This window comes from Globicephala melas, chromosome 4, assembly GCF_963455315.2.
Source record: "Globicephala melas chromosome 4, mGloMel1.2, whole genome shotgun sequence".
Classification (NCBI taxonomy): Eukaryota; Metazoa; Chordata; class Mammalia; order Artiodactyla; family Delphinidae; genus Globicephala; species Globicephala melas.
In genome coordinates this window covers 80,826,158-80,854,151 of record NC_083317.1, presented here as the reverse complement: position 1 = coordinate 80,854,151, position 27,994 = coordinate 80,826,158, and the positions used below count along the sequence as shown (strand labels likewise).

General features: G+C 43.4%; 1 long non-coding RNA gene across 1 annotated transcript in view; it reads right to left on the bottom strand.

The window, feature by feature from the left end:
• Positions 1 to 579: 579 nt before the first annotated feature.
• Positions 580 to 27,994, bottom strand: part of LOC138842673 (uncharacterized) — a 54,034-nt gene continuing 26,619 nt past the window's right edge. The window contains exons 2-3 of the long non-coding RNA XR_011377427.1: positions 20,921 to 21,233; positions 580 to 707 (exon numbers count right to left, since the gene is read on the bottom strand). This is a non-coding gene — a long non-coding RNA (uncharacterized lncRNA). The remainder of the gene's footprint in view (positions 708 to 20,920; positions 21,234 to 27,994) is intronic.

Genomic DNA, 27,994 nt, shown 5'->3' with positions numbered 1-27,994 from the left:
GCCCTCTAGGTTTTGAGAGAGGCAGGTAGGAGACTTTCCCACAAAGTCTGGATCTCTTGGGTTATGCCCATGTCTCTGGTGTCAGCTGGGTTCATGCTCACTTATTGGGGTTGGTAGTGTCTCCCCCATTATAGCCCAAACTCCAGAAAGACAGTAACCACACCATTCCCCTCCTGTGACTCTCCCAGGCTAGTCCCAGCCTGGGCACAAGAGCTGAATGTGCTCTCCAGGGACTGGCAGCTTTTGTGGAAGGCCCACCCGCCCCTGCCATACATTAGTTTGTGCCTCCTCTTCTCCCCATCCTCTCCTCTGATCCTGAGTGGCAGGAATTATGCCCTTTTTATTTCTCTTACTGAAAGATCCATCAGACAGAGCTTCCTGAAAGGGCAGGAGTCTTGGTCCCCTGGTCTCTGTTTCCCCTCTTCCCCATAGGGAAGTTACCAGGCACAGAGGACCATCTAGGAGTGCAGGCTGAACCTGTGGCAAGTGGGTTAGAGCTGCAAAATCTCCCTTCCATCTTGGGGAATGCTGGTCCATGTACCTGGGCCACTGGCTTCGCTGTTGCTGGCCCCCTCCTTTGGGTGGGACGGGGTCTCCTGTCTGGGCTTCTGGCTGAAGGCCAGGAAGAGGTGTGTGCTCAGTGGCTGTGGAAGGTCCACCTCCAGGTACGCCCTCATGAACAGCTTGAAGATGTCATAGCTAATAGGCTGAGAAGGGATAAAGAGGGAAAAGTCAGTGGAGAGAAGTGAAGAGACAGAGGGTGGGAGAGGAGAAGAAGGAATGGGGAGCTGGCAATGGAAAGGGAAGCAGAAGGGAGTGGAGTGATTGGTGGGGGCAGGAATGAAAAGGCCTGGGAGTCGATAGAGGGTGAAAAGCATAGGCAGTGGGGGTAGGACGTGAGGAAGAGAAGACGCTGTTGGTTGTGTGTTGGGGCTTGGTGGGCCATGGAACCATGGGAGGCTTTCGTGACAAGGCATGTCTAAGTTTAGGAAGAAAAGGGGGTGCTGAAGACTGAGCACTGGGAGTGAGGGCTCTGCCTGAGTCGGGGACCACATGGGGGTCTTGTCTCTAATGGGCAGGACTAGGTCAGTGCCCTGGAATCCTAGGTAAGATGAAGAAGAATGGCAGGGAGAGGGAGGCAGGGAGGACAAGACAGGGGTATGGGATTAAGAGATACAAACTACTATGTATAAAATAAAAAGCAACAAGGATATATTGTACGGCACAGGGAAATATAGCCATCACTCTGTCATAACTTTAAATGGAGTGTAATCTATAAAAATATTGAATCACTACGCTGTATACCTCAAACCAATATAATATCATAAATGAACTGTATCGCAAAAAAAAAAAAAAAAGGATGAAGAAGGATGTAGTTGAAAACACAAGGAGAAGAAATCGCTCTTCTGCGGTATGTCAATTTTCTGCTTATGCCGTGAGGGATGTGATTCCTGAGGATTCAGGTCTCAGAAAAGAAAAAAGAACAGGCTCCGTCTTTCATTACTTTCATAATTGACCCTCTTTGGACAACCCTCAAGATACCAGGGGAGGGAGTGTGTCTGGCTCGACTGCTCTCAAAACATGTCCTTGTGAAGGTTTCAGGCACCAGGAGAGAAGAGCAGGAAGCCAAGGACGGAAGGTAAAACCAAGAAACATGCCAAAACCTCTCCCTGCTGTATGTCGCCCAGTGCTGCCTGGCTTCTGGTCCCAGGTTGGGAGAACTGTGCCAGAAAGGGCTGCTGCACTCAGCAAACACTCGGCAACAACAGTGCGCAGTGAGTCATCACTGGCTTGTGCTTTGATGGCATCAGATTCTTCATCAAATCAGCAGATGCTCCTGGAAATCATCTGAGGAAGCACTCCTCCAAGATCTGCTGTGCAGGCTTTTGTGAATAATAGCGATAAAATCCCTTTTTGGGAGCCTACTTGGCTCTCTCTGAAAATGTTGGTAGCATTTAACCCCTTGTCTCTTCTGGGAGATCTGGGAGCCTTCGCAGAACCAGAGTTGGCTGGCACGTGCACGATCAGGTTTTGGATACAAAGTCCTGGTCCTTAAAACAAGCAATGCCCTCTGGACCCCACTGGGAGGGAGCTTGCGAGGCAGTTTCTCCTTAGCCCCAGGCTGAGCTATTTAAACATCTCTTTAGCAGAGTGAAGGAAGCCTGATTCAGTTGGACAGAGGATAATGAAGGCTCATTACCAGATGAAGGCATCTCTAAGCAAATGGTGGACTTACATTTCTTGTGACAGGCATCAATCTCTATTTCTCTGCCTTTCCTGCCCCAGAATCTCTGTGGCTCTCTCTTGTACTCTTTCTGTCCCTCTCTGCCTCCACTGCCTCAACACCTCAGAATGTCCCTTCCACACACATCCTCTTTTTCCCAGTACACATCAGCAAAGTCTTTTCCTCCCACTTTCCCAGCGGAACCCATAATGACCTGCAATTCCACCCTCCCTGCCTCTGATGGCATCTCCCAGCACCTGCTTGTCTACCTGCAAGCACGTTCGGGTCACTCTTCCAAAGAAACTGCTGGCTGCTCGAGCTACTAGCCTGTGCTTCTTCCCTTCCCCTTCACACTTCTCCTCACCTCCTTAATCCATTCGATTTGGATTCTAGCTCATCACCTCTGAATCTGCTCTCTTGAAGGTCACAAATTCAATGGTCTTTGTTTTAGATCTTCTCATCTTTATTATTAATTTATTTTAAAAGGCTCTTTTTGCATCGTCCTTTCCTTTGCACTATTTTAATCGACAAGTACTGTTTTACAATATAGTTTTGAGTTCCAAAATGTTGTTAATTTTTTTTCTGGTTGGCCTCAAATTGAAAACTATCAGGATATTTCTGGAAAACAGCGTATACTAAATGATTTAATAAAAAAGGAAATTCAGTTAAACAAAGTCTTACATGATGCTCTTAAAAAACCAAAGCTGAAAGATCTTCAAACAAGATCAGTGTGAGATTCAGGAGACCTCGTGGCTGGTCTGAGGTCCACCACATTTTCCTCCTTTTTTGAACCTCAGGTTTTTCTTTAGCAAACTGTGAATGCTGGACCAGAAGATCTCAAGCTCTAAACTTCTCTTGGGTTCTTCCTTAAACCAGTTCCTCTTCCTGACCCTACAGTTTCTATTCATGTCAATGGCAGCATTATCCTCCAAATATTCCAGCCTCAGCTTGAACTCCCAGTTGTCTGAGATCAATTCTTGTCCCTTCCTTCTTTCCACTGTTCTTTCGCAACGTCTGTCATATCCAGGTCTTTTCTGTATCCATTGCCCGTCGGCCCCACCCTGACAAGGCGGCTGTTGAAGTCCCCCATGCTCCTGGTTTTCTACTCCTGTTCTATGTGTCCTATCTGGACAACTGCAACACCCCTCAAAGGCTTCCTTGCCTCCACGTCCATCTGTTAGTCCTCTCATCTTTTCCATCCTTGCCAAGGTGATCTTCCCAAAGCACAGCTCTGATCAGACTGCTTCCCAACTAAAAAACTTTCCATGGCTTCTAATTGCCCATGGGAGAGTTGACATCACTTGTCTCCAAACTTTTAAAATCATGCACCCTTCTGTAAGATTTTCAAGCACACATCGTCATTTATCTTTACTTATACATTACATATATGTACTACTGTGCTCCGCTACTATACATTATAAAAGACACACAAAGAAACTAGAAAATAGAAATTAGATGAGATAAAAATCAATGTAAATAGAAAGTCTAATATGCAGGATTCCTACAGTCCAGTGGATCATCCTGTGCACTCCCTGAATCCTCTGGGGTTCACAGCCCTACCACAATCCCACTCCAACCTAGATTTGTAGCTACTTCAAGTTCGGAGACCATTCTGGTCTTTTCTCCCATAATTCTCTGTGTGTACCTTCACATTCTGCCCACACTGATCTCTGTGTTCTTTCCTGGCCAAGCTTCCATGTACTTAAATGAACTGTTTTCTTCTCTACCTGTTAAAATTCCAGCTATCCTTTATGGTCCAACTCAGATGCCACCCCTTCCAGGAAGCCTGGTATGATCTCTTGTGCCTGAATTGCTATACATTTCCACGTTGGTTCCTGACTTGGGACACCCATATCTGCTGCCCTTGCAATATATAGTTGTTCATGACATACACACCTTAGTTCCTCGACTAGATCTAGAGCTCCTGGAAGGTAGGGAAATGTCTTATTTCATCTTTGTATCCTCCACACCACGGTATTTCCTAATAGGTATTTTAATGGACGTTGGGTTTCTAGTTGGTACACTTGGCTGTCATCAATCATTGTGGGGTCTGTTCAGTCAACATATATGTACTGAGTCTCCCAAGTACAAGACACAGTGCTGGGCACCACTGGAGAACACACCAGTGAATTAGGCGTGAGTCCATACCTTTAAGAGACTCAGTGGGAAAGGTATTGAAATAATTCTAACACAGGGTCAACAGTGGTGAGTGTCACAGCAGAAGAACTGACAAATTATTATGAGAACTTAGAAAACAATGATGATTGAACACATGTCCAACCATTTATGGCCCTATCCTGGGGAACAAAATGGCATAAAATAAGCCCAGAAACACAGAGCATTCATGTCAGAAGAGCTCAGAGGAGACTAGATCTCCTTACATCACTGAGACTCTGGAATTTTACTGATTTGCCCCAGCCAGCTAGCATCAAAGCGAAACCAGAAGCCTGATCGTCTGACACCTAGTCCAATGCTCCTGCTCTAGTATCTGATCTGTCCCAGGCTCTGGTGCTGACATCGTGTTCCCTGCCATTCCCTCTAAGCACCCCAAGCTCAGTAGGCAAGGAAATGTGACTGAGGGCCACTCTCAAAGTGATATCTGGATTGCAAAAGAGTAAGTTCTTTATGAGCACAGCCCAGGCTCAGGGTAGGTGCTTGGTACATGTGTGATGGGTAGGGAGTGGCCCATACTCTGCCCAAACCAGATAAACAACCACTATGTAGCACGCTGACAACTCTCAGAGCCCTGAGTAACATCTTAGACACTGCCATTGTTCAGACATTTTTTCTTTTTCCCCAGAAACTGCAACTTTCATGTGGAAACTAGCCAAGCAATTGTTAATTCTTCCACAGGTCAAAGAAGGAAGGAGAACTAGATGGAGAGTTTATTGAGCATTGTACATACGTGATCTTACTTAAGTCTCAAAACAACAGTGTGACGTGGTACTATTACTGCCCTTTTGTGGATGAAAAAAATTTTGAGAACATAAATGACTTGCTCAAGTCGTAAAGCAAGTGGCAGAGCTGTGCTTTGTGCTAAGGTGTGTCTGAGTCTAAGATCATGGTGATACCAGGCCCCCCTACCTTTTTGGTTGCACTGTTTCCGTCTGCTTTCTGGCCATCTTCAGCTGTGCTCTCTTCTCCAGAGAATCGCTCGGTGCCGATGGGCAAGGGCACGCTTGTCATGGCCAGATGGAGCCCTGCCACTCTGTAAACTTTTATTCCCAGCCACCCTTTCCTAGCAACCTGCCCCTTCCCACAGCTAACTCATTTCTTGTTGAGACATTTTAGCAGCAGTAAGCCATCAAACTCAAGAGAATTTAAACCCTTGCTGTTTCTGAACCCCGTGCTGGGACATTATACCTACTTGAAGCCAGCCACACTGTGAGAGAGAATGAAATCAGAGTGACGGAGCTCCCCTAGGACATGGCAGAGCGGGGGCCAGCCTGATGGAGGCAGGGGCCTGCTTCCGAAAGCTCCTACGGCCTTCACACCCTCGGCAGCCCTGACCAAACTGTTCCCCTCCCACTCTCGTCAGCTTCAGGGCGGACAGGCGGAGGAGCAGCCCCCGCCAGTCTTTGTTCCTGTGTTTTTGGAGGTGGGGGTGGGGACTGGGGGGCTGCACATTCTTTGCTGCCTTTGGCATCATTTCCACATGGTTCCTCCTCAGGAATGTTCTTTGAAAGGGTGCATTCTCAATCTGGCTCCTGTTCTGGCACCCTTCCTCCTGCTTCATTCTCAGGTGATCAGTGCATTTTATTCAAAGCACCTCTCAGGTGTACCTCGAGGGTGTGGGCTCTGTTGATTCACTTCCAGGGCCCAGAAGAGAAGGAGTTGACTCAAGGTTTGTTGAAAGGATGACAATACGAATAAATAAGCGGCCAGCCTCCTTCCAAGTTTGTCCTGCTGATCAGTTGCTTTTCTGCTATTAGCCCTCATAAAAGGACCCAGGACCGGGGAAAAGGGAGTTGAGTTTAAAACATTTTGGCGAAAGGTAACAGAAGGGTAATAATAATGGGCACTATTTTTAAGTGTCCTAAAAGTGTTAGACATTTTGCAAAAAGCATCTTATTTAATTCACTCATCTGCAAGCTTCAAGGTCTTTCTTTTTGGTTGTTTTATATATTCAGTTCACAGAAGAGGAAACTAAGGCCCAGAGAGGTGAAATATTCAAGGCCACATTGCTGGTTCGCAGCAAAGCTACGAGTCTAACCTAACAGCAGAACCTCCAGGGTCATGGCTCTTAAACTTGGCCCTGCCAGTAGGAAGTAAGTTCTGGAGGGGAGGAACTATGCTTCCTCATCTTCATATCTTCTACGGCATCCAGCACAGTGCCTGGATGTTCAAGAAACATTAGATGAGCTGAATCTGAAAGTAGGGGAGGTCTTGCATGCACTTATTCATTCAGCAAATGTTTGTGGAGTGCCTGCTATAAGCCAGATACTCTTCTGGGCACTGGGGACATAGCAGTGAACAAAACTATTCTAGTCGGGGAGACAGACAATTAAATAAGTAAGTTATACAGTGTGACAGATGGTGAGAAGCACTAAGGAGGAAAATAAGGCAGAGCAGGAAGATAGGAAGCGTCAGGAAAGAGGGCTTAACATTTTAGATAGAGAATGTGACATTCACTGAGAAGGTGATTTGAGCAAACACTTGCAGGAGGTGAAGGAATGAATGATATGGATATCTCGGGGAGGAACATTGCAGGAAGAGGCCAGAGCATGGGCACAGGTGCTAACGTTAGAGCAGCCCTGGCTTGTATGAAGGCATCAAGGAGGCTAATATGGCTGGGAAAAAATGGGAAGAAGAATAGCAAGATACGAGGTCCGATAGTAGGGGAGATGCAGATTGTAATGACCTTGATTTTGACTCTGAGTACCAGGTGGGCAGACCATAAAAGATTGTGGAACACAGCAGTGACATGATCTGACTTCAGTTTTAACAGACTGCTCAGGACGTGTGTAAAGAATAGACTTTCAAGGTCAAGAGCAAAAACAGGGAGCCTAAGAGGAGACTATTGCAATAATCTGGGCGAAATATGGTGGTGCCTCAGGTCAGGGTGATAGCAGAGCAGGTAGTGAGATGTGTCTGGATTTTGGATGTATTTTGAAGGTAAAAATGATGGAGGCGGCTGATGAATTAGATGTGGGATGTGAGAAAAAGAGAAAAGTCAATGATGACTCCATAGTTTTAGGCTGAATAACTTGAAGACTGGACTTGTCATTTACTGAAATGGGAAAGACTGCTGGAAAAACAGGTTTTATAGAGAAAGATCAAGGAGCTCAGTTTAGCTTATGTTAAGTTTGAGATACCTATTTGATTTTTAAGTGGAAATGTCAAGTAAAGGGGTAAGAGGAAAATCAGAAGCGTATAGTGTCCTGAAAACCAAGTGAAGGAAGATTTGACCAATCAGGTGCAATGCTGTTGAGTAAAATGACTTGAGTTTTAGCCACATGCAGGTCCTTGGCTATTTTGACTAGTGATTTTAGTGTAGGCGTGGGGGTTACATGCTGCTTGAAGAGCTTTCAGAAAAGCGGGAAGAGGAGAAATTGGAGGCAATGAGTATAGACACATCTTTTGCACAGCTTACTTGTTATAAAGGACAGGAGAGAAATGAGGTGGTAGCTGGAGGGAGAAGTGGAGCCGGAAAAAGGTTTTTTAATGTAGGAGAAAGAGCAGTATGTTTATTTGTTGATGAGGAAGATCTAATACATAGAGAAAGCTGATGGGAAGGAGATGGAGTGAGAGTGAGAGAGGTATACGTTGTTGAAGCAATGCCTGTCAATAGACCAAAGAGGACGGGACTGAGTGCACAAGTGGAGTGGTTAGACTGAGATCAGAGCATGGAAAGCTTGTCCCTAATTACAGGAGAAAAGGTACAGCTAGGTGGGCACATAAGGTGAGGATTTGGGGGAAGATTGCTTCTGACTGTTTCTATTTTCTCAGTGATGTAGAAAACACAGTTGATAACTGGGAATTGAGAAAGGGAGGAGGAATGAGAGATTTGAGGAGAGAAGAGAAGGTATGATGTGGCCTTCTAGGATAGTGAGAAGGTGAATGGACTTGAGGAACTTATGATTCCAGGTAGCACCAATGGCTCACTTGAAACTTGGGAGAAAATATGTTGAGAAGCATGTTCTTCAAAGCGAGCTAAACTTCTAAGAGAGGAACAAATTATGGGAAGGTTAGAACGTGGGGTTTTTAAAGGCTTGAAATGAAAATGTTCTTACCTCATGTGGGTCATATTGTTTGAGGCTCCCACCCTCATTAAATTCAGCCAAGACATCATTTATCTTCTTGGAAGAATCTGGAGAGACATAATCCATATGTGAAACATGGTGAACAGTGAATGGGAGCTGGGCCAAGTAAAATCTCCGTGTCTAATCCTGATTATGATGGAGTGAGCCCTCATTCCAGAACCACATGGAGGAATGTCACCGTCATCTGCCCTTCTGCCCTCTCATTTATTTATTTTTTAGTATATTTTCTCTCTTTCTGCATGAAGTATCTTTCTAAACCACAAATCTGATTAGATCATGCCTCTGCTCAAAACCTTTACACAGCTCTTAACTTTCCCAGGATAAAGCCTAAACCCTTAGCTTGGTATACAAGTACTTGGTGATCTGACCTAGCCTATTCCTTACCTCTTCCCTTAATCTTTCACTCACTCAATTTTTCAGCCACATCAAACCACATTTCTAGAAATTTCTTAATATGCTCTGTACTTTTTCATGGAGTCTCTTCTCTGCATTACAAACTTCACTCAATGCTCAGTACCCAGCTCAAATGTCAACTCCTTTGAAAAGCCTTCCTTTACTAGTCAGAGTTAATCACTCCCTCCCCTGGCTCCCACATGGCTTGTACATAACTCCGTAACAGCACCTGTCATATGGTGTTATATTTATTAACTTGCCTTTCTTGCTCATCTCCTGCCTCAGTTCAACCTTGAGAGCCGTAAGCCTTTGTATACCATATCAAGGCCTGACATATAACCAGTGTTCAGAAAACCAATATATTAGATGATCGAATAAACATCTGAGCAGAAATTTTAAAACATTTAAAATTTTGTTAATTAAATGGGATGGGTGGGCATCAAGCCTGGCGGGGTTCTGTCCTTGGTGCTGAAACAGAGACAGGATTCATAAAGCATGGTAGTTTAGAAAATTCTGCTTTCCATAGGAAATAATTTAGAAACTACTGGAGAAAATCGTGGCGTTTCTTTTCTTTTCTTTTCTTTTCTTTTTTAGTTTATAAGGGAATTGGGAGTCAAGAGAAGGGAGTCAATAATTGTCATTATAACATCTTGAGTAGTTACCAGTACTCTAGACATCAAAGAAAACCAGGATTTCTACACTCTCTCTGTCTCACAGTATTGTGGATAAACAAGAGCTTCTCAAGCTCTATTATTGTCATACTTTAAACATCTGAACAAAGGGCAATGTCACTAAAAGCTGATATAGTGTTCCTTGGTGTTTGGGCTCTTTGTACAGAGGGCTGTGCTTTCTTAGGCCTACGTAAAGTGGATGTGCTTGTGGGCTGGGCTGTTCTCCATGACTTTGCTGACTTGGATTCAATCAAGCACAAGTTATAATCATTTCAGGATTAAGACATATTGAAATGCCACAGGAAAACACTGCTGTTGCCTAAAAATGGACATTTCTTTCTGAAATTCAAAACAGATGTTGGAAAACTAATAGCTCAGTGAGATCCAGGCAGCAGATGCCATCAATTTGGGTTGCTTCCAGTCAATCCAGAAAACACTATGGAGAGTAAGATGTTGCTAGGTACTGCTGATGAACTAGTTGGGGACAGGATATGAATAACTGTGGTAATAATAGCTACCCCTTATTAAAGACCTTTACTGCATATTCTCATATGCTCTCCCCTACCAGTCCATGCAGATTTGGTACTATTTTCTTCTGTTCACAGATGAGGAAACTGAAAGTCAGAAAAGTTAAATGACTTGCCTAAGAGTCAGGGTTTTGACTCAGGTCTAGTCTGGCTCAAAAGTCTGTATTCCTTTTCCTTAGGCACTATTCACTATTACTTCCCAAACATTTGCTAACACAAGGAAAGGTGTAATTAATGCTGTGGCAATGATATGAAGTTCTTGGAAGCACAGAGTGGGGAAGAAGTAAAATAACAGGGAATAAGTAAAACTAGGATGAGAGAGGGGTTAAGGTGGGGACTGGGGATGCCCCATGAAGGAGGTAGCATTTGAGCTGGGGTGTAAAAATGAGTTAGGTTTCGAAAGGCAGACATGAAGTGGACAGGGCATTCTCAGAAGAGACAGGGTGAACAAAGATATGAAGATGGGCACCACGGGACCTTTAGGCAAGGTTAGAACCAGAGAGTAGTCTGGGGCCAGATTTGTGGGAGTACTGAGTGCCAAGTTAAGGACATTGATTTCAAATTGTTGAAGACTTTTTGAGTAGTACAGTAACATAACCAGGTCTATTTTTTAAAAGCCACTCAGGCAACAGAATGGAAGAGAGGTTAGAATTAGGTCAGATTTCAGTTAAGGTCACACATAAATTATATTCAAATTATTCTATGAGTAGCTTAAATATTTAGGAAAAAACACTATATTTTAGAATCTATTTCAATGGGAGATTTTCAGCTCAGCCAGAATGGCCAAATTTTTTAAAAAATGAAAAATTTGGAGCATGGGTCTTCCTGGTGCGGCTTCTGCAAAAGTAGTACAGAGCCAGCATTCTGACTGAGAACCAAGAAAGTGATTTCACTTGAATTTTGTTTTGTTCTGTTTTCCCCATCTTTCGTTCCTGCTTAATTTTTCTCCATAGCTCTTACCACCATTTAATACTCTATATATTTTACTTCCTTAGCTTTATTTTTTTAAACTTATTATTATTTTTTAACATCTTTATTGGAGTATAATTGCTTTACAACGGTGTGTTAGTTTCTGCTTTATAAAAAAATGAATCAGCTATTCATATATTCCCATACCTCCTCCCTCTTGCATCTCCCTCCCACCCTCCCTATCCCACCCCTCTAGGTGGTCACAAAGCACTGAGCTGATCTCCCTGTGCTATGTGGCTGCTTCCCACTAGCTATCTATTTTACATTTGGTAGTATATATATGTCCATGCCAGTCTCTCATTTCATCCCAGCTTACCCTTCCCCATCCCCGTGTCCTCACGTCCATTCTCTACCTCTGCATCTTTATTCCTGTCCTGCCCCTAGGTTATCCAGAACCATTTTTTTTTTTAGATTCCATATATATGTGTTAGCATATGGTATTTGTTTTTCTCTTTCTGACTTACTCCCCTCTGTATGACAGACTCTAGGTCCATCCATCTCACTACAAATAAGTCAATTTCATTTCTTTTTATGACTGAGTAATATTCCATTGTATATATGTGCCACATCTTCTTTATCCATTCAGCTGTCAATGGACACTTAGGTTGCTTCCATGTCCTGGCTATTGTAAATAGAGATGCAATGAACATTTTGGTACATGACTCTTTTTGAATTATGGTTTTCTCAGGGTATATGCCCAGTAGTGGGATTGCTAGGTTGTACGGTAGTTCTATTTTTAGTTTTTTAAGGAACCTCCATACTGTTCTCCATAGTGGCTGTATCAATTCACATTCTCACCAACAGTGCAAGAGTGTTCCCTTTTCTCCACACCCTCTCCAGCATTTATTGTTTCTAGATTTTTTGATGATGGCCATTCTGACCGGTATGAGGTGATACCTCATTGTAGTTTTAATTTGCATTTCTCTAATGATTAGTGATGTTGAGCATCCTTTCATGTGTTTGTTGGCAATCTGTATGTCTTCTTTGGAGAAATGTCTATTTAGGTCTTCTGCCCATGCCATAAAAAGAAACGAAATTGAGTTATGTGTAGTGAGGTGGATGGACCTAGAGTCTGTCATAGAGAGTGAAGTAAGTCAGAAAGAGAAAGACAAATACCGTATGCTAACACATGTATATGGAATCTAAGAAAAAAAAAATGTCATGAAGAACCTCGGGGTAAGACGGGAAAAAAGACACAGACCTACTAGAGAATGGACTTGAGGATATGGGGAGGGGGAAGGGTAAGCTGTGACAAAGTGAGAGAGTGGCATGGACATATATACACTACCAAATGTAAAATAGATAGCTAGTGGGAACAGCCACGTAGCACAGGGAGATCAGCTTGGTGCTCTGTGACCACCTAGAGGGGTGGGATAGGGAGGATGGGAGGGAGGGAGACAGAAGAGGGAAGAGATATGGGAACATATGTATATGTATTACTGATTCACCTTGTTATAAAGCAGAAACTAACACACCATTGTAAAGCAATTGTACTCCAATAATGATGTAAAAAAAAAAAAAAAACTTCCCTAATATTATCTCAAACTGTAACATGCATGTGGATTGCTTGGGGATAAGGTTTAAATGCAGATTCTAACTCAGTAAGTCTGGATCGTGGCCTGAGATTCTGCATTTCAAGGAAGAGCTTAGGTGACACCAATTATGTAGGTCCATGGACCTCACTTTTCATGAGCAGATCTTAAGCAACGTTCCTGTGTAACTGTGGCTGACTAGTAAGGATTGCCTGTCACAACACAGAAAAAGAACATGATGCTGAGCCTGGAGGAACATATTCCACAGATTGGGAAGATCATAAATGACTCTCAACCCAGGTAGGGAAAGACACAGAGAGACGGAGAAGGGAAAGTTGGCACATGAAGGGAAAAAAACCCTAGATTTTCCTTTTTCCAGTGAAGGCTGGGATGTATGAATAAGTTTTCTAAGTACTCAGGGAGTCAAAAACACAGTGAGATGCACAAAAGCAAGAATGAGGTTTTCCAAGGGTCCTAGAAAGATGGAGGATGATGTCAGAACAGAGCTGCCAGGCCTGCAGCACTGCTTCAGAAGGCCCACCTTTGCAGCCAGGAGGAGTCGGGCCCTGGGCTGGAATGTGGGAAGCATGTATAAGAAGTCCAGCATTATAAGCACCAAAACAGTCTCCCAGTTAGCCTTCTTTTCCTGTTCCCTGCTTATCCTCAGCATGTAGTCCATTGCCTGTCATAAAACTGATGTTCAATAAAAATTTACGGAATAAATGAGGCCTAGAACAGGGATTGGGCTTGTCATGTTTGTCCCATATGTCCTATATTCCCAGGGGCATAGGGAGAAAAGGTAGACCAATGGTTCTCAATATTGGCTGCCTGCTGGAATCACCTGGGGAGCTTTAAACACTACTGATGCCTGGGTCTCACGCCTACAGATGATGATTAAATGGTCCAGGGGTGGGGGAGTATGAGGGCAGGACACTGCAATTGTTCAACGTCTCCAGGTATTTCCAGTGTGTAGCCAAGGCTGAGGACCACTGGGGCCCGCCAAGCTAACTTCTCAGGGAAACCCGTGGAAGTGACGGCTCTGCCACAGCGTTACATATAGAATAAGAGAAGAATACTTTACGTTGAAGCAGAGGGAATTTTGGCTGATCAAGAAAACCCTCTTTGGGATACTAAGTTTTTCTGATTCATCATAGATGACCTGAATGGCTGGTATGGCTTATTTGTATAAGTAAAATTTGCATCGCTAGCAAGATTTCCTACTTTTTCTCCAAATAATTTGGCCTCATCAGTCATAGGTGGAGGAATGGAGGAATAGTTACCTTCTTGCATCTAAAAACGTGGTCCCTGGACCAGCAGTGTCAGCATCACCTGGGAGCTTGTCAGAAACACAGAATCTCAGAACAAGCACAGACCTCCTGATTCAGGATCTGCATTTTAACAGAATCCAGGAGATTCATGTGCACGTTCAAATTTGAGAGCCATCATTTCCAAAGAAGTCTCTCCCTATCCGTAGATTCTGTGGCTGCTTGTGCGTGGAGTCCCAGTCGTCACTAATGAAGAGAAGGCCAGTCGCACCAAAAGAGATGTGGGTGAGAAACAGCTGTGATTATCCCTTTCACGATGGAACCAACTAGACGTGATCCTTTACGGGCCCAGGAATCCATGAGCATGTGATTAAATCTCACTCTACTGGCCAATATAAATAGCAAAGTTTCAACAAAGCTTACTTACAGCCTTACATTGTTCTACAAATCAGCCCTAAACAATTTCTCTGACCGGTTTGAATTTTGAGCTATAAATTATCACCATCTTAAAGTCAAAAACTTTGCCTTGATCTGATTCTACTGAAATATATTTCTGAATAGCAGAATTTGCTGATTCATTCTCTTTAAAATGTATTTAAAATTTTTGTCCAGATACGAAAAGTCAGCAAGAGAAAAAAGCATCAGGGCTGCCCCGCACTGAGGACCCTGCTTACCTGCTGGAATTCAACACCTGGGAACCAGCATGGGGGTTAAATGAGACCTTCTTGCCCAGGAACCCGGCCTTGGGCCCTCTTTCTTCTTATCTACACCTTTCCCACTATCTCAAGGGAAGAATGATTGTTGGTGGTAACTAAGATGAAAAGATTATGGAAGGAAGAAGATGGGACTCTGGGCCAAACAGACTTCAGAATCCTCTGTGAAGAACTAAATAGAGAACAGAAGCATAAAGGGGGAGGGGGTCCAATCTCAGAGCCTTAGAAGGGCACTGAAGCAAACCCCAGTTTTTTCTCTATTTCTTTGTATGTCGCTATTATTTTTAAAATTACCTAAAACTTAGAAATAAGAAAAAAAGTGGGCAGTACATCTTTTCAATGTCATGTGGAATAAAGGCTACCCAAAGACTATCTAGGTGCATGTACTTAGTTCTACTCACTGTTTACTATTGATTAAATGTATTAAATGTACCAGATTTAGTGAAGTTACATGTTAACTTACAGATTTTTTTCCAGCAGATATGCATAGAACTGTCTGGTGGAACAGATAACCCAAAAGATTAGGATTTGCTGTCCTGTAAGACAGTAACCAGTTTTATATCTAACCAAGCAATCTTATCCTTACATTTGTTTACAAAATTGCCTAACTAGGAATTTATGGATTTGATCTGTATCCATCCAGGGTCTGTCCATAACTTGCTTCTCAAATTTAACGCCTTACTGGCTCCTCCACTAATTAATGAGTTAAATAAAATCTTTGGCACATGTTTATTAAAAATTTTTTTGTTCTATTATAATTTAATTAACATATATATTTTTTTCTTTACCAATGTATGGTTGAAGGTTGAGCTCCAATGAGTACTTTCTGTTTAATTTATTGAAACTGAATTGAAGCAAACTGAATTTACCTGGAATTGAAAACATTGGTTCTAATTCTTATTCTGCCACTGACTTTCTGTGTGACCTTGGGCAAGTCACTGAGCTCCTCTGAATTTAGTGTTCTCATTTGTAAAATGGATAGTAGTTGCACTTGATCATGGCTAAGATCTCTCCTAGCTTTAAAAAGTCTACAAAATCAAGCAACAACTAGCTGATGTAGGAAATGTTTAGTTTCACTTCTTAGAGAATTAAAAGTAAACATGGATGTTTTATTGGGGTTTTTTCCCCCTTTTTCCCTTTATGAATAAGATGATAGTTTCTGTCCTTGATAAATCATGGAAAAAACTGGAAAAATCCCCTCCCCGCAAATAACAGGATTAGGACAATAAGCCAGTCATCTCTCTGAAGCTGTTAGGGGACGGTCAGTAGGAGGCATCCCCACATGCTCACACCCTGTGAGGCTGAAAAGAAACCTGTTTAAACATAGAAACTAAGTATTGATAGAGCTAATGAAGGTCATTTAATCAACCAGACATCTGATGTCTAACCTCCCCTCTAGTGTCTCAGCCAACTCTGCCCAGACAGTTCTAAGGAAAGGAAACTCAGTCACTTTGGGGTCCATTCTGTTCCATCTTGGACAGCTTTGACCATTAGGAATCATTACTAATACTAATACCATTAGTATACCTTACTTTAAAGTCTTTCTTCTGATGCTTTCCTCCCATTAGTCCTAGAGCTACTTCTTGAAGCCATTAGAAATTAACTTTACACCTTCTCCCCCAAAGAGCACTGTGGCTATTTTAATACAGCTAGCTCTCTCTCACCCTTCCCTGAGTCTTCCCCTTTCCAGAAGATATGCATAGTATTTTCGTCCATCTTTTCATATCCAGGCTGTGAGGCCCCTCACCATGCTGCTGGCACTTCTCAAACAAGTTCTGGTTTGTCCATATCCACTGGAAACTGTGGTGCCCAGAAATAAATTCAGTTCTCTAGAAAGGTCTGATCAGGGTAGGATAGAAGGTGGATATCGGTTTGCCTTACTAGAAACTATGAGTCTATTAATACATCCTAAGATCACAATTGATGATTTGGTTAAATAAAATAATGTACATGTACTCAAAAGAAATCTCTGTAACCACTAAAAACCATGCTTCTGAAAAGTACTGGATGATTTGGGAACACCTCGTGACATATTGCGTGCTAGCTAGTCTCCAGAGATGGCTGCTGCCAACCTTCCTCCCTGCTGTGTGAGTCACTGTCCCATGAGATGTGGAGTCCATTCCTCCACCCCATCAAATCTGGGCCAGGCCTGTGACTGCTTTGACCAATGCAATGTGGAGAGAGTTATGTTCTAGCACCTCTAAGCCCAGGTGTTAAAAAGGCCTGCTGCTGCTTTTATGCTCTTGGAGCCCTGAGCCATGTGTACAAAGTCCAGGTTGCCCTGCTGGCAAGAAAGGCCACACAGAGAGGCCCTGGGAGATGAGAAAGCACTTGGAGGAACAGGCTGCAGAGAGGAGCGCCGAGGTACCAGCGAGTGAGTGAATAGGCCATGCTGGGTCATGTGAGGCATCCCACCTGCAGCCCCAAACACTGTGGAGCAGGAACTAGTCATCCTGCTGGGCCCCGTCCAGGGTGCCCGAGCCACAGAACCATGGGAACAAAACCAAAATGGTTGGGTTTTTTTTTTGTGGTACGCGGGGCTCTCACTGTTGTGGCCTCTCCCGTTGCGGACCACAGGCTCTGGACGCGCAGGCTCAGCGGCCATGCCTCACGGGCCCAGCCGCTCCGCGGCATGTGGGATCTTCCCGGACCAGGGCACGAACCCATGTCCGCTGCATCGGCAGGTGGACTCTCAACCACTGCGCCACCAGGGAAGCCCCCAAAATGGCTGTTTCAACCTATCAAGTTTTGAAGTTGTTTGGACATAGCGATAGATAACTGAAACATATTGTTAGGGTGAAGAAAACAGCACGCAAAATAGCCTAGCATGTTTGTTTTTTAAATATATATATATGTATATATGTGTAGGTGCATGTGTAGTTTGATATTTATGTTTATACACAAACATACTAGTTGTGGTTTTCACTGGAAGATAGGATCATGAGTGTCTTTAATTTCATCTTTTCGTTTTTCAAAAACTTTACACTTGTTTTTATTTTGTAACAGAAAATTCTTAAATTGTCACATTATCCTTTTGACAAGCCCTTTACAGTCTTAATTCACATTAAGTTTACTGTTGATTATATATATATATAATAAATATATATTTTATCTCTGAGAGTATTTGAACATGGCTTCTCCCCAGAGAAGTGGCAGGGTTTATGACATTTAAACAGGACATACAAAAAGCCTCTTGTCCTGAAATTCTTGGCCTCTCCCACCCGGAACTGCACTGGAGAAAGTTCTCAATTCTCAGGCTGTACACTTCAGTTACTTCGCTACTGTAAAGCTACTGTTTTTGTGGTTATGGAAGAGTGGTTGCTATGGCAATGTGATCTGACTGAATGCCAGAATGCGTCTAAAGCTGGTAGAAGTGCCTTTTTCAGGGCTTCCTCTGAGGATTAATCATTTTCCAAGAATTGTATCTTCTTTTCCTCGCCTGTTAGAAATGGTGCCGGAGCACCTCATCCAGTCCTGGGACACGGACAAAATGAGGATGGGTCCGAGAAGGACAAAGCTTACGGTTGGAAAAAAGACCACAGAGGAGCCATTTCCTACCAAGTACTCGGGTTTCTTTCCACCCCTCCCTCCTTGACTGCTTTGCCACATTTGGACCCCTCTGTCCTCACTTTCCACAGACTCTCAGGCTTTGAGGTATCTTTGCTGGCTTCCTTTCGTTCCACAAGTTGTGAGGAACTTCCACAGCAATTTCCCACACATTAGCATTTGTTCATTGCCACATTCCCCACCTTAGCTCTGTGCCTCAGCTCAAACGAGATTCCATTCAAAGGACCTGCCTGCCCTCCCTGCCCTGGCCGCTTCCTCATCCAGGCCACCTTGCACGTAGCCACCAGGTTCATGGCTCTACATGTTGCCACCTCAGTCCCAATGCCATGCCTTGACATGCGGGGCCCAAGGCCTGTGGCTACCCGTATCCCTCCCATGTCCTCCTCTCCACCCTCCTGCCACTTCTCTCCATCTAGCTCAGAAGCTCTCCTTACCACCCCACAGACACCTTCGCCCTTTGTGCCCCTCTACCTTTGCTTCCACAGTTTCTATCCCTCCCCCCACCATCTACTACTCATATTTTAAACTTCTTTTCTCCACAGAGTTCATCCAGCTAAATCCTCTGTTATGAGTTAAGTTGTATCCCCTGCAAATTTATACGTTGAAGTCCTAATTCCCCGGCGCCGCAGAGTGGGACCTTATTTGGAAACAGGGTCATTTCAGAGGTAATTAATTATTGGTAAGATGAGGTCTTACTGGAGTAGGGTGGGTCCAATCCAAAATGACTGTGTCCAGACATTAAGAACAGACTTCTGGTTGCCAAGGAGAAGGGGGGTTGGGGGAGGGATGGACTGGGAGTTTGGGGTTAGTAGATACAAACTGTGATATACAGAACGATAAATAACGAGGTCCTACTGTAGAGCACAGGGAACTATATTCAATGTCCTGAGATAAACCATAATGGAAAAGAATGCAAAAAAGAATGTATATATGTGTATAACTGAGTCATTTTTCTGTACAGCAGAAATTAACACATTGTAAATTAACTATACTTCAATAAAAAAATAAATTTAAAAAGTAAGGACAAAAAAAGAAAAAAGAAGACTGTGTCCATGTATTGATAAAAACGGAAATTTGGACACTGAGACACGTGCACAGGGAGAGTACCGAGTGGAAGATACAGAAGACAGTCATCTGTAAGCCAAGGAGAAAGGCCTGGCACAGACCCTTCCCTCACAGCCCTCAGAAAGAACCAAGCTTACAATACCTTGATTGTGGACTTCTGGCCTCCAGAACTGTGAGAGACTTTCTGTTGTTCTAAGCCACTCATATCAGTTTCCCCCAGCTCTAAATTCCCTTCTCATTTGTGCACTCCGTGTAGCCATCTCTGCCAGAGGTGTTTCCCCGCTGTCTTAGGCCTGTTCTCTGCTTGTATCACAAGTGCATATCTGACTCCCTAACAAGATTCAGATTCCTCAGGTGAAGCCTTATCTCTCTGCTTCTTTTTCATCCCGGACAGGGCCTGATACTTTGCTGACCTAGGGAGTAGGCTGAATTAGATGGAGTTTACCCTGGAGGATGATTCCTTGCTCCCTGTCAATACACTGCACAGTTTCCCTAAACCTACTGCGGTCAGACAAGAGGCCACGGGCTCCAGGTCACCAAGGAGAGACGGACCAGTAGCCCTACAGGGGGAGCACGTGTAGTCATGGGGTGTTAGGCCTGGAGGGATCACGGGGAGAGATCATCTAGTGCAACCCTTTCAGAGGACACAGAGGCTGGGCGTGCGGCCGTGGGGATGGGGGACTGAAGGGTGGGGTGGGTATTAGGGCTGTCACATCACAGAGAGCAAGAGCCAGAGCTGGCACGAGCCCGGCCCCCAGCTCCCAGGCCAGTGGAGGGGCTGCCTGCCCTGTGGGAGGGGCAGGCTGCCTACAGGGCATTCGGAGGACCACCTGGGCACGCTCTGTAGGGCAGGTCAAATGCGCTTCAGGCCTAGTGACTTACAAAAGCACCAGCACGATCAACGTGAAGCGAGAGGGTTAGAACAATGAGATGGGGTTGGCAGTGCAGCTGAGGGCTCTGCCAGACAAAGGGCTCTGCAAAAATCGGTGCCGTTGCACAACCACGACGGGCACTGTGTGTGTGCAGAGTGCAGCGGTCAGCCCGGGCAGACTCCTGTCACCAGTCAGGATTAGGAGTGGCCTGCGGGGGGCACGGCCGCGGGCCTTGCCACCGCTGTGGCTTGACGCACTGAAACTGTTCCTGGGTGCAACTCGTGAAACCAAGAGCTCCACGCAAAAGCCCAGGTTTTCCCACAGCAAAGTCGAGAAAGAGACACCCATCAGAATTCTGTATCTTGCTGAAAGAAGGCATTGGGTCCAAACACAAGAGTATATTAAAGCAAATGACTGAGTAACACTGTAACCAAGCAGCCGGCAGCCCTTCCGAAGTTCTGCTATAAAGAGGTTTTGATGACCTGGGAAAATCCTTACAATATTACACTAGGTGAAAAATGCAGACTGAAAAGAACAAAGGTATATTCAGGAGCTCAACCACGTACAGCAATACGCACAGGATGCATCCAAAATGTTCATAGAGTTTAGCTGTGATTTTTAACCTACTTTTTACTTTCCTTCCCTGTATATTCCAAATTTCTAGGGTGAGCATGGATCCTTTATAGAGTATAAAGATAATTGTGTTTTATGTTTAAAGACACAAATTCTATTTTTATAAGGAGGTATAAGCTGATCTCATTCTCTGTGCTTTGCAATGATTATACTACTCTGCTCTCCAATAATGCTCTCCCCAACCAAGAGGAAATCCCACCCCACATGCGTCAATCCATTTACTCACATTCTGCATATTTCTGGAGTTGGCCAAATTCTTCTGGAGTGAGGGAGACCCACCGTTCTTCACTCATCTTTCCTGGGTGTGCGCGTTTGAGGCTAGGGAGAGAGTTTTGCTCACCAGGCTGTAGCCAAGGCCCAGCCTAGGGCCTGGCTCATTGCAAGTACACAATGGACAAGTCCTTCAGGAGATTTCTCGAGGACCCAAGTGCCTATGGCAGCAGCGGGCACTGTTTAGCAGCTGAGAGAAGACCTCTGCTATTCCTAAGGCAACATCCTTCTATCTGTAGTCACGGTAAATTCAGAAATCCTTGCTTTTCCTGGGCAGGAGTAGAAAAGACATTGGGAATCAGAATGTTAGAATACATAAGTCATCTTTTCTTGTAAAGGAAAAAAAAAAACCCCCAATGTTCTTTGCTGAAAGCTCTATAGGAGGCAATGGTTCTCAAGGTTGGGGGGAACCACCTGAGGGAATTCGGAAGAGGACATACAGACCAGAGCAGCACAAGTCCAGACAGCTGTCTGGCTGGAGTGGGGGTTAGGTGATCTATATGAAGAGGTAGCCATACTCCCAAACTCTGGAAAACTTAAAATGCGTCTAGTGAGAGGTGGTAGTAGGGCCACCTAAGGGCATCCTCTAGTCATGAAAATGCCTCAGGCTGTAGGTGTCCTCTCATGAGTAAGTACAGGACAGTAGCTCATGTGGTGTGATTTGAAAGGTAAGCCCGTCTTTCCTCCACTGATTTCTAAATTCCACTATTAGAGCTGCTTACCTTCCTTCTATGAGTCATTGAGTCAATCTGGAAATTCAAATACCACTCCCCTCAAGGCTGGCTAACATCCTAGCGACTGAAGCAGTTTTCTTTCCTCTTAGAACCATAAAAACATGATTAAAGGGAAGGCCTGCTGGCTCCATTGTGGAGAGCCTGAGGGAGGGAGGGAGGGGGTGGATTCAGACAAAAACTTAGCATCTTTTCCTTTGAGTCCCTCCTAGCATGGTGGCTCTATCAGTCCTACCATCAGTCATTAAATCAGTTTAATGAGTTGTGAAATTAATGGGGTGTGCTATTCTAAAAACACATAATACAATAGCATAGAATGCAACGGAATGAGATGGAATTGAAAATAAGAGTGCATCTCCTTTCAGTTATACATACATGTATACACCTATCATAATATAAAGTGTATTTCTTATTCTAGGTTGAGGTTAAAAAAATGTTGAAAAGTCATCAACCTCATAGGACAAGGAATAAAGACCAATGTTACCAAAAAACAAGCCCAGTTTTAATAAAAGAGAATCCATCGTAGAGAGTCAGACTTGAAGGCAAGTCTGGGAGTCTGGAGCATATGAGGAATGGTGGAGGGGTGGCAGATCTGGACAGTTCTCTGCAGTGGCAAATAGACTTGGTTGGTGTGGACCTGGAGGGCTGAACTAGAGCTGAGAGAAAGTGCTGGAGGGAGATCTTCTGTAAGGAGATCCTCTGTAAGGAAGACCTTCCATCAGTCAGCACTCTCCAACAGTAGGAGGAAATGAATGGCAAGGGAGTGAGATGGCTGCATCTTTGGGAACATCCAAATTCTAGTTTCTCTCCTTGAAAGGTCTAATTCTCGGGGCTTCCCTGGCAGTCCAGTAGTTAAGACTTGGTGCTTCCACTGCAGGGGGTGAGGGTTCAATCTCTGGTCGGAGAAATAGGATTCCACATGCCGCAGGGAAAAAAAGAAAAAAAATGTCATTCTCTTCTTAATCCACTGGCCAACTGGATTCTGCTTCTCAGCACCTGCTCTTGCCAAGGTTTCCAGTGTGAAACTTAATAAAGGAAAACCTCACTAAGATGGAGGCAGGAGGCCAAAAGGGGAAGCTCTCACACAGTAATACTGATGTCAATTGCAGGAAGAACTGTCAATTATAGACCCCAACAGAAGACTCATCAACAGGAAAGAATCATCAATTACAGGCCCCAACCGGAAAAGGTGTACATTGCATGCCTAGAAGAAATCTACTACCCTAGCAATTCAACCAATGAGTAACTGTCATCACCCTGAGCTCCCACTTTTGTCCAATGGACTTTTATTCAAAACATCCCCTCCCAACTTCCCCTCCTTTTTTTTCTATAAAATAACATTCCTCTTTGTTTTTTGGACTTGCCTATGGCATTTGCTATAGCTTGCTTGTTCTGAACTGCAATTCCTCTGCTATTCCCAAATAAAACCATTTTTGCTGTAAAATAACTGGCTGTTTTATTTTTAAGGTCAAAACCAGTAACCCAGTTGTCAAATCCAACAGGCACCTTTCAGGCCTTCTTTGCTTTATTTGCTCTCTATGCAGCCTTGGCCTTTGCAGAAAACAACCCCCCGGAAACTCTTTTATCTTTGTAAGTGTTCCTCCTCAGTCTCATTCCACTTTTTCTTTTGCCATTGTTAAATACTGGGTGTTTCCACAATCCTATCCTCAGCCCTCTCCTCACATTGCACCCTTTCCCTCAGGGATCTCATCCACTTCCACAGCTTCAATGACTCCCAGGCATGCTGCTCCAGCCCTGCACTCTCCCTTCAATCCAGATCTGCATATCCAACTGTCTACTGTGACTCCCTACTCTGTACCAAACTACCCTGAATCAGCACCTTTCCATGCCCCCAACCTGCCCTTCCTCTGTATTCTGGTCATGCCCAAGAAGAGCCAATACTCAGGCCAGAGGCCTGAGGCTGAACCTAAGCTCCTCACCCTTTCTCTCCTGCCAAACCCAGGCACCAGTCTGGGAGTGTGACTGTCCATTGTGTGTTCCCTCCTCTCCACGATGCCAGGTGGCTTGTTAACTCAGACCCTCATCTGCCTGGTCTCTGACAACAGCCTCCTGCTGGTCCGCCTGCCTTGGGTTTTGTGTTCTTCCCCTTGGTCTGCTCTAATTGCCAACCAAATCACATCTTTCCCAGTAATAAAATTCTTCAGTGGTTTCTATTGCCTATACAATAAAAGGGAATCTTTTCATGATACACAAAGCTCTTTATGATCTGGCCTTTGATTATCAATTCAGTCCCAAAGCAGGACCCTTAGAAACATTTTCCACCATACAAGGGAATTCAGCGTTGCAACTGGTATTAACACTGCTGCCAGACACATTTTATACTGTGCTCTATGCTTTACATATATTATCTAATTTAGTCCTCATAACAACCATGTAAATTAAGCATTGCCTTTCCTATTTTTAGACAGGAAATATGAGGCAAGATGCTTAGTAAATATGGTGAGGATAAAGAAGGAACCCCCAAATGCTTTTGTTTAAAAAATGCCTCTCTGATCTTATCATTCTGCACATTTCAGAAGCTCAGAACTCTAAGAGGACCCAGAGACACACAACGTGATAGAACACCACAGAACTTGAAGTCAGAAGGCAGGGGATTTGAGTCCTGACTCTGCCTCTTATAACTATTTGACTTTAAACAATTTTTTTCATTTATTGAATCTTGGTTTCCTCATCTTAAAGATGGGAATAACTAATAAAAAAATCTTAGTATTAGGATTGACTGAGTTAATATATACAAAAAACAAACAAAAAAAACCCCAAACCCCACCTAGCGTAATGCCTATCACACAATGGACACTCAATAAATAATTATTGTTATCATCCTATTGCAAATACAACCACTTAGCAATATGACAATCAGCTGACAGCATTTGGGTGCTTTGTGCTGTAACATAGATTTATGAACTTGATCTCATCCTGCTTCAGGTTGCTGTAATTTTGTAATTACTCATCAAACTTTTATCCACTAGTTTTAGCACCCACTGATGATTCTTTCCTGGATTAATTATTACTATGATAGTGAATTTCTAATTCCATCCTCCCTTCTATATTAGTTGGGATTCTACTGTGAGGGAGAGTTTTCCCTTCTTTCTTTCTTTATACTATACTATACCTTATACTATAAATACTACATATACTATAAATATATAAAATGTTTATATAAGTATACATAATACATAAGTATAAATGTGTATTACTTTTACATATAATATATATTTACTTATATTCATGGACTCTTACTTTATTCAATGGCTTATAATCCATTACCATCGTTATTTGTTTTGATTTTCAAATTGTCCCAGATTTGGCCACAGCAAGCTCATTCAAGGTGATTCCTTGTTCTTTAGACATATTCCTATCATTCTCTGATCACATCTTTATTTTCTGGTACTACAAAATATTTCAGGATCATCTTTTTCTTCCTCAGTACTGTCCTGAAATCAATCATTTTCCCAAAGATCCCTGATTCTTTCTAGTGGAGAATGGTTTTTGAAACCAAGGTTTGGGTACTAGGTATGCTCATTGCTACTGGGGTGTCACTACTTCTAGGCCCTGTCAGGGACAGAGCTAGGAAATATATTCACATGTACACACATATCTCATCTCTGGCTATTTACCTATCTTCCCGTCCGTCTGTCCATCCATCCATCCATCCATGCATTCATGTTAAAAACCCCAAGTTCATTCTCATACACTCTGTCGTTCCATATTGTTAAACTCCCTTCTCCAACAAACTCTGTTTCCATTATCTACAATGTGCTTATTTTCTCAACCCTAAAATATACAGAAAGTAGTTTCGGAAGTGCTAGCCACATCTCTGTGAAAAATAGAGTTCAAGATTTATTTATAGTTCCTCTGTCTTCATCCAACTGCATATCCTCAAAGGACTATTTTCAAAAGTTACTTAGGTTAGTTCTTTCCCACTCCCATACATTCCTGTTTGTATTTCACTGTAGGGTTTTCCTCCATTCCCACTGATTCTTTTTTAGTATGGTTTCAAAAGTCAGAACTATATAAAAAGGTTTCTTCAGAGAAGCCTTGCTTTCCCCCGTTCCCTTTACTCTGTTCCCATCCCCCTCCTTATCATCTTTTCCCCACCCCATACTTATGTTTTCTAGTTTATTCTTCCTGCTTATTTTCACATCATTGAGCAGATATATGGATATTTTCTTATTTCCCCTTCTTTACCTACAAAAGGTAGCACATTGTAGATTGTCTTTTGCACATTGTTTTTTTCACTTAACAAAATGTCCCATGAATCATTCCATATCTTCATAGATATCCTCCTCATTTAGAACCAAATTTGACTGCAGCATTTACCTGCTTAAAACCCTTCAGAGGCCTCCATTGGCTTCCAGGATTAAAGGCAGGTTCTTTGACCAGTTGCAGAAGATCCTTCATCTGTGGCACAGCTCACCTCCCCGCCCTTACTCGAATGACCTCCGGCTCCACATGCCCCACGTTACAGCCAAGTCAACCTACTGTGTACTTCTAGCACCTAGCAAAGTATTTGGCACATGGTAGGACCTCATAAATGTTAGTTAAGGGACTGACAAACACACCACGCCTTTAATCTATCTGGAATTCCCTTCACTCCTTCCTTCCCAAAACAAACCACTACTCATATGTCTGGCTGCAGATACAAAGGTCACTATAGTTTTTTTGAACTCTTTGAGCAAACCAAGCTGTTCTCCCAGCTGCATTCCCATAGAACACATACATTGTCTATATTTTTCTGTTGTAGGAGCTGACAGTCCCATGTGGGAGACAGATACCTGAACAGATAATTAACACACAGCTGGTAAGAGGAGTGGTACAGATATACACAGGGAACTATGGGCCTAGCTACTGTGTCTGTAGCAGGCACAGGGCAGGTGGAAAGATTCCTGAAGTTAAGAAGGAGTACCAAGGTAAAGAGGTATATGTTGCAATAACTAAACAAATTATTATCGTTGCTGCTCCACTGCAGCTTAGTGCTTGGCTTCATAGTGGAAGAAACTGCACCATTCTTTTTTTAAAATTTTGTTTTATATTAGAGTATATTGATTTACAATGTTGTGTTAGTTTCAGGTGTACAGCAAAGTGATTCATTTATACATATACATATATCCATTCTTCTTCAGATTCTTTTCCCATATAGGTTATTACAGACTATTGAGACTATTACAGACTATTGAGTCCCCTCTGGTTTTCCATCCTTTGATAGAGATGATGGCTACTGCACAAGAGGGCTTGCTCCAGCTGACATCTCTTGGCATTTATCTTTCATCAGCCTATCTTATCACTTCCCTCTTGGAGGCTCTTTGCAGTGCCAAAATCTTCTTATTACCACCCTGAACATCTTTGCTGACAGAAAAAAATGTAATAGGATCTTCTAAATAACACTCAGATTGGATATTGTCAGGCTTGGGTGGGAGAAGAGTGTTTTACGTCCCTACAGCTATGCCACTCTTAGCACTTGCTTCAGCTCCCCTGGCCTCAGTTTCCTTGTCTAAAAATGAGGGGGTGGGAGTCATGGTTTTGAACACATTTCCTAGCTCTGCAATTTCATATACTGGATCAAATCCTATTTGTTCTGTACAGATGCTGGCATGGAAATCACAAGTCAGAAGGAAGATGGCAAATTCAATAGGTATTGAATTGCACCTCAGGTCTCTCTATTCATTCCAATGAATCAGCCATCGCCAATTATCCAGGAACAAACACCTCTTCATCTCCTCTTTGCTCTCATAAAGACATTAATTTATGAATATAGCATCAGATTGGGGGAGCTTGTTTATATGCGTCTGATGATTTATAACAGACCGTATTTTTTAAAGGGAAGAATCACTAAAAACTAGAAAGATACAAATCCCTCTCTCTTCCCAGACTTGTGACAAGTCACATCTTGATAACTGTACCATCTCTGGGCCTTTGCTCTTGCTGATCCTTCTTCAACTCTGCAACTCCTGTTCAGCCTCTGGAGTTCAGTTCAAGTATCACCTACTCTAAGCAGCTCCCTTTAATTGCCTGGACGGGGCTGGACATATCTTCTCTGCTACCCAATAGCTCCTTGGGCTCTTCTCCATTGCGGCACCCACCACACTGCAGTGTACTTGCCCACCCTTTCCTGCGAGACTGAGCTCCTTCAGGGTGGAAACAGTGTTCTGCCCACTTTGTAGCTCTAGTTATTAGAGGACTTCTAAGTGTTCATTTCTTGACCACTAGAAAAGTGGTTCTCAACTTTCTTTGACTGAGACTATTTGCATGGAGCAAAAGTCCTACCACACCTGTTTGCA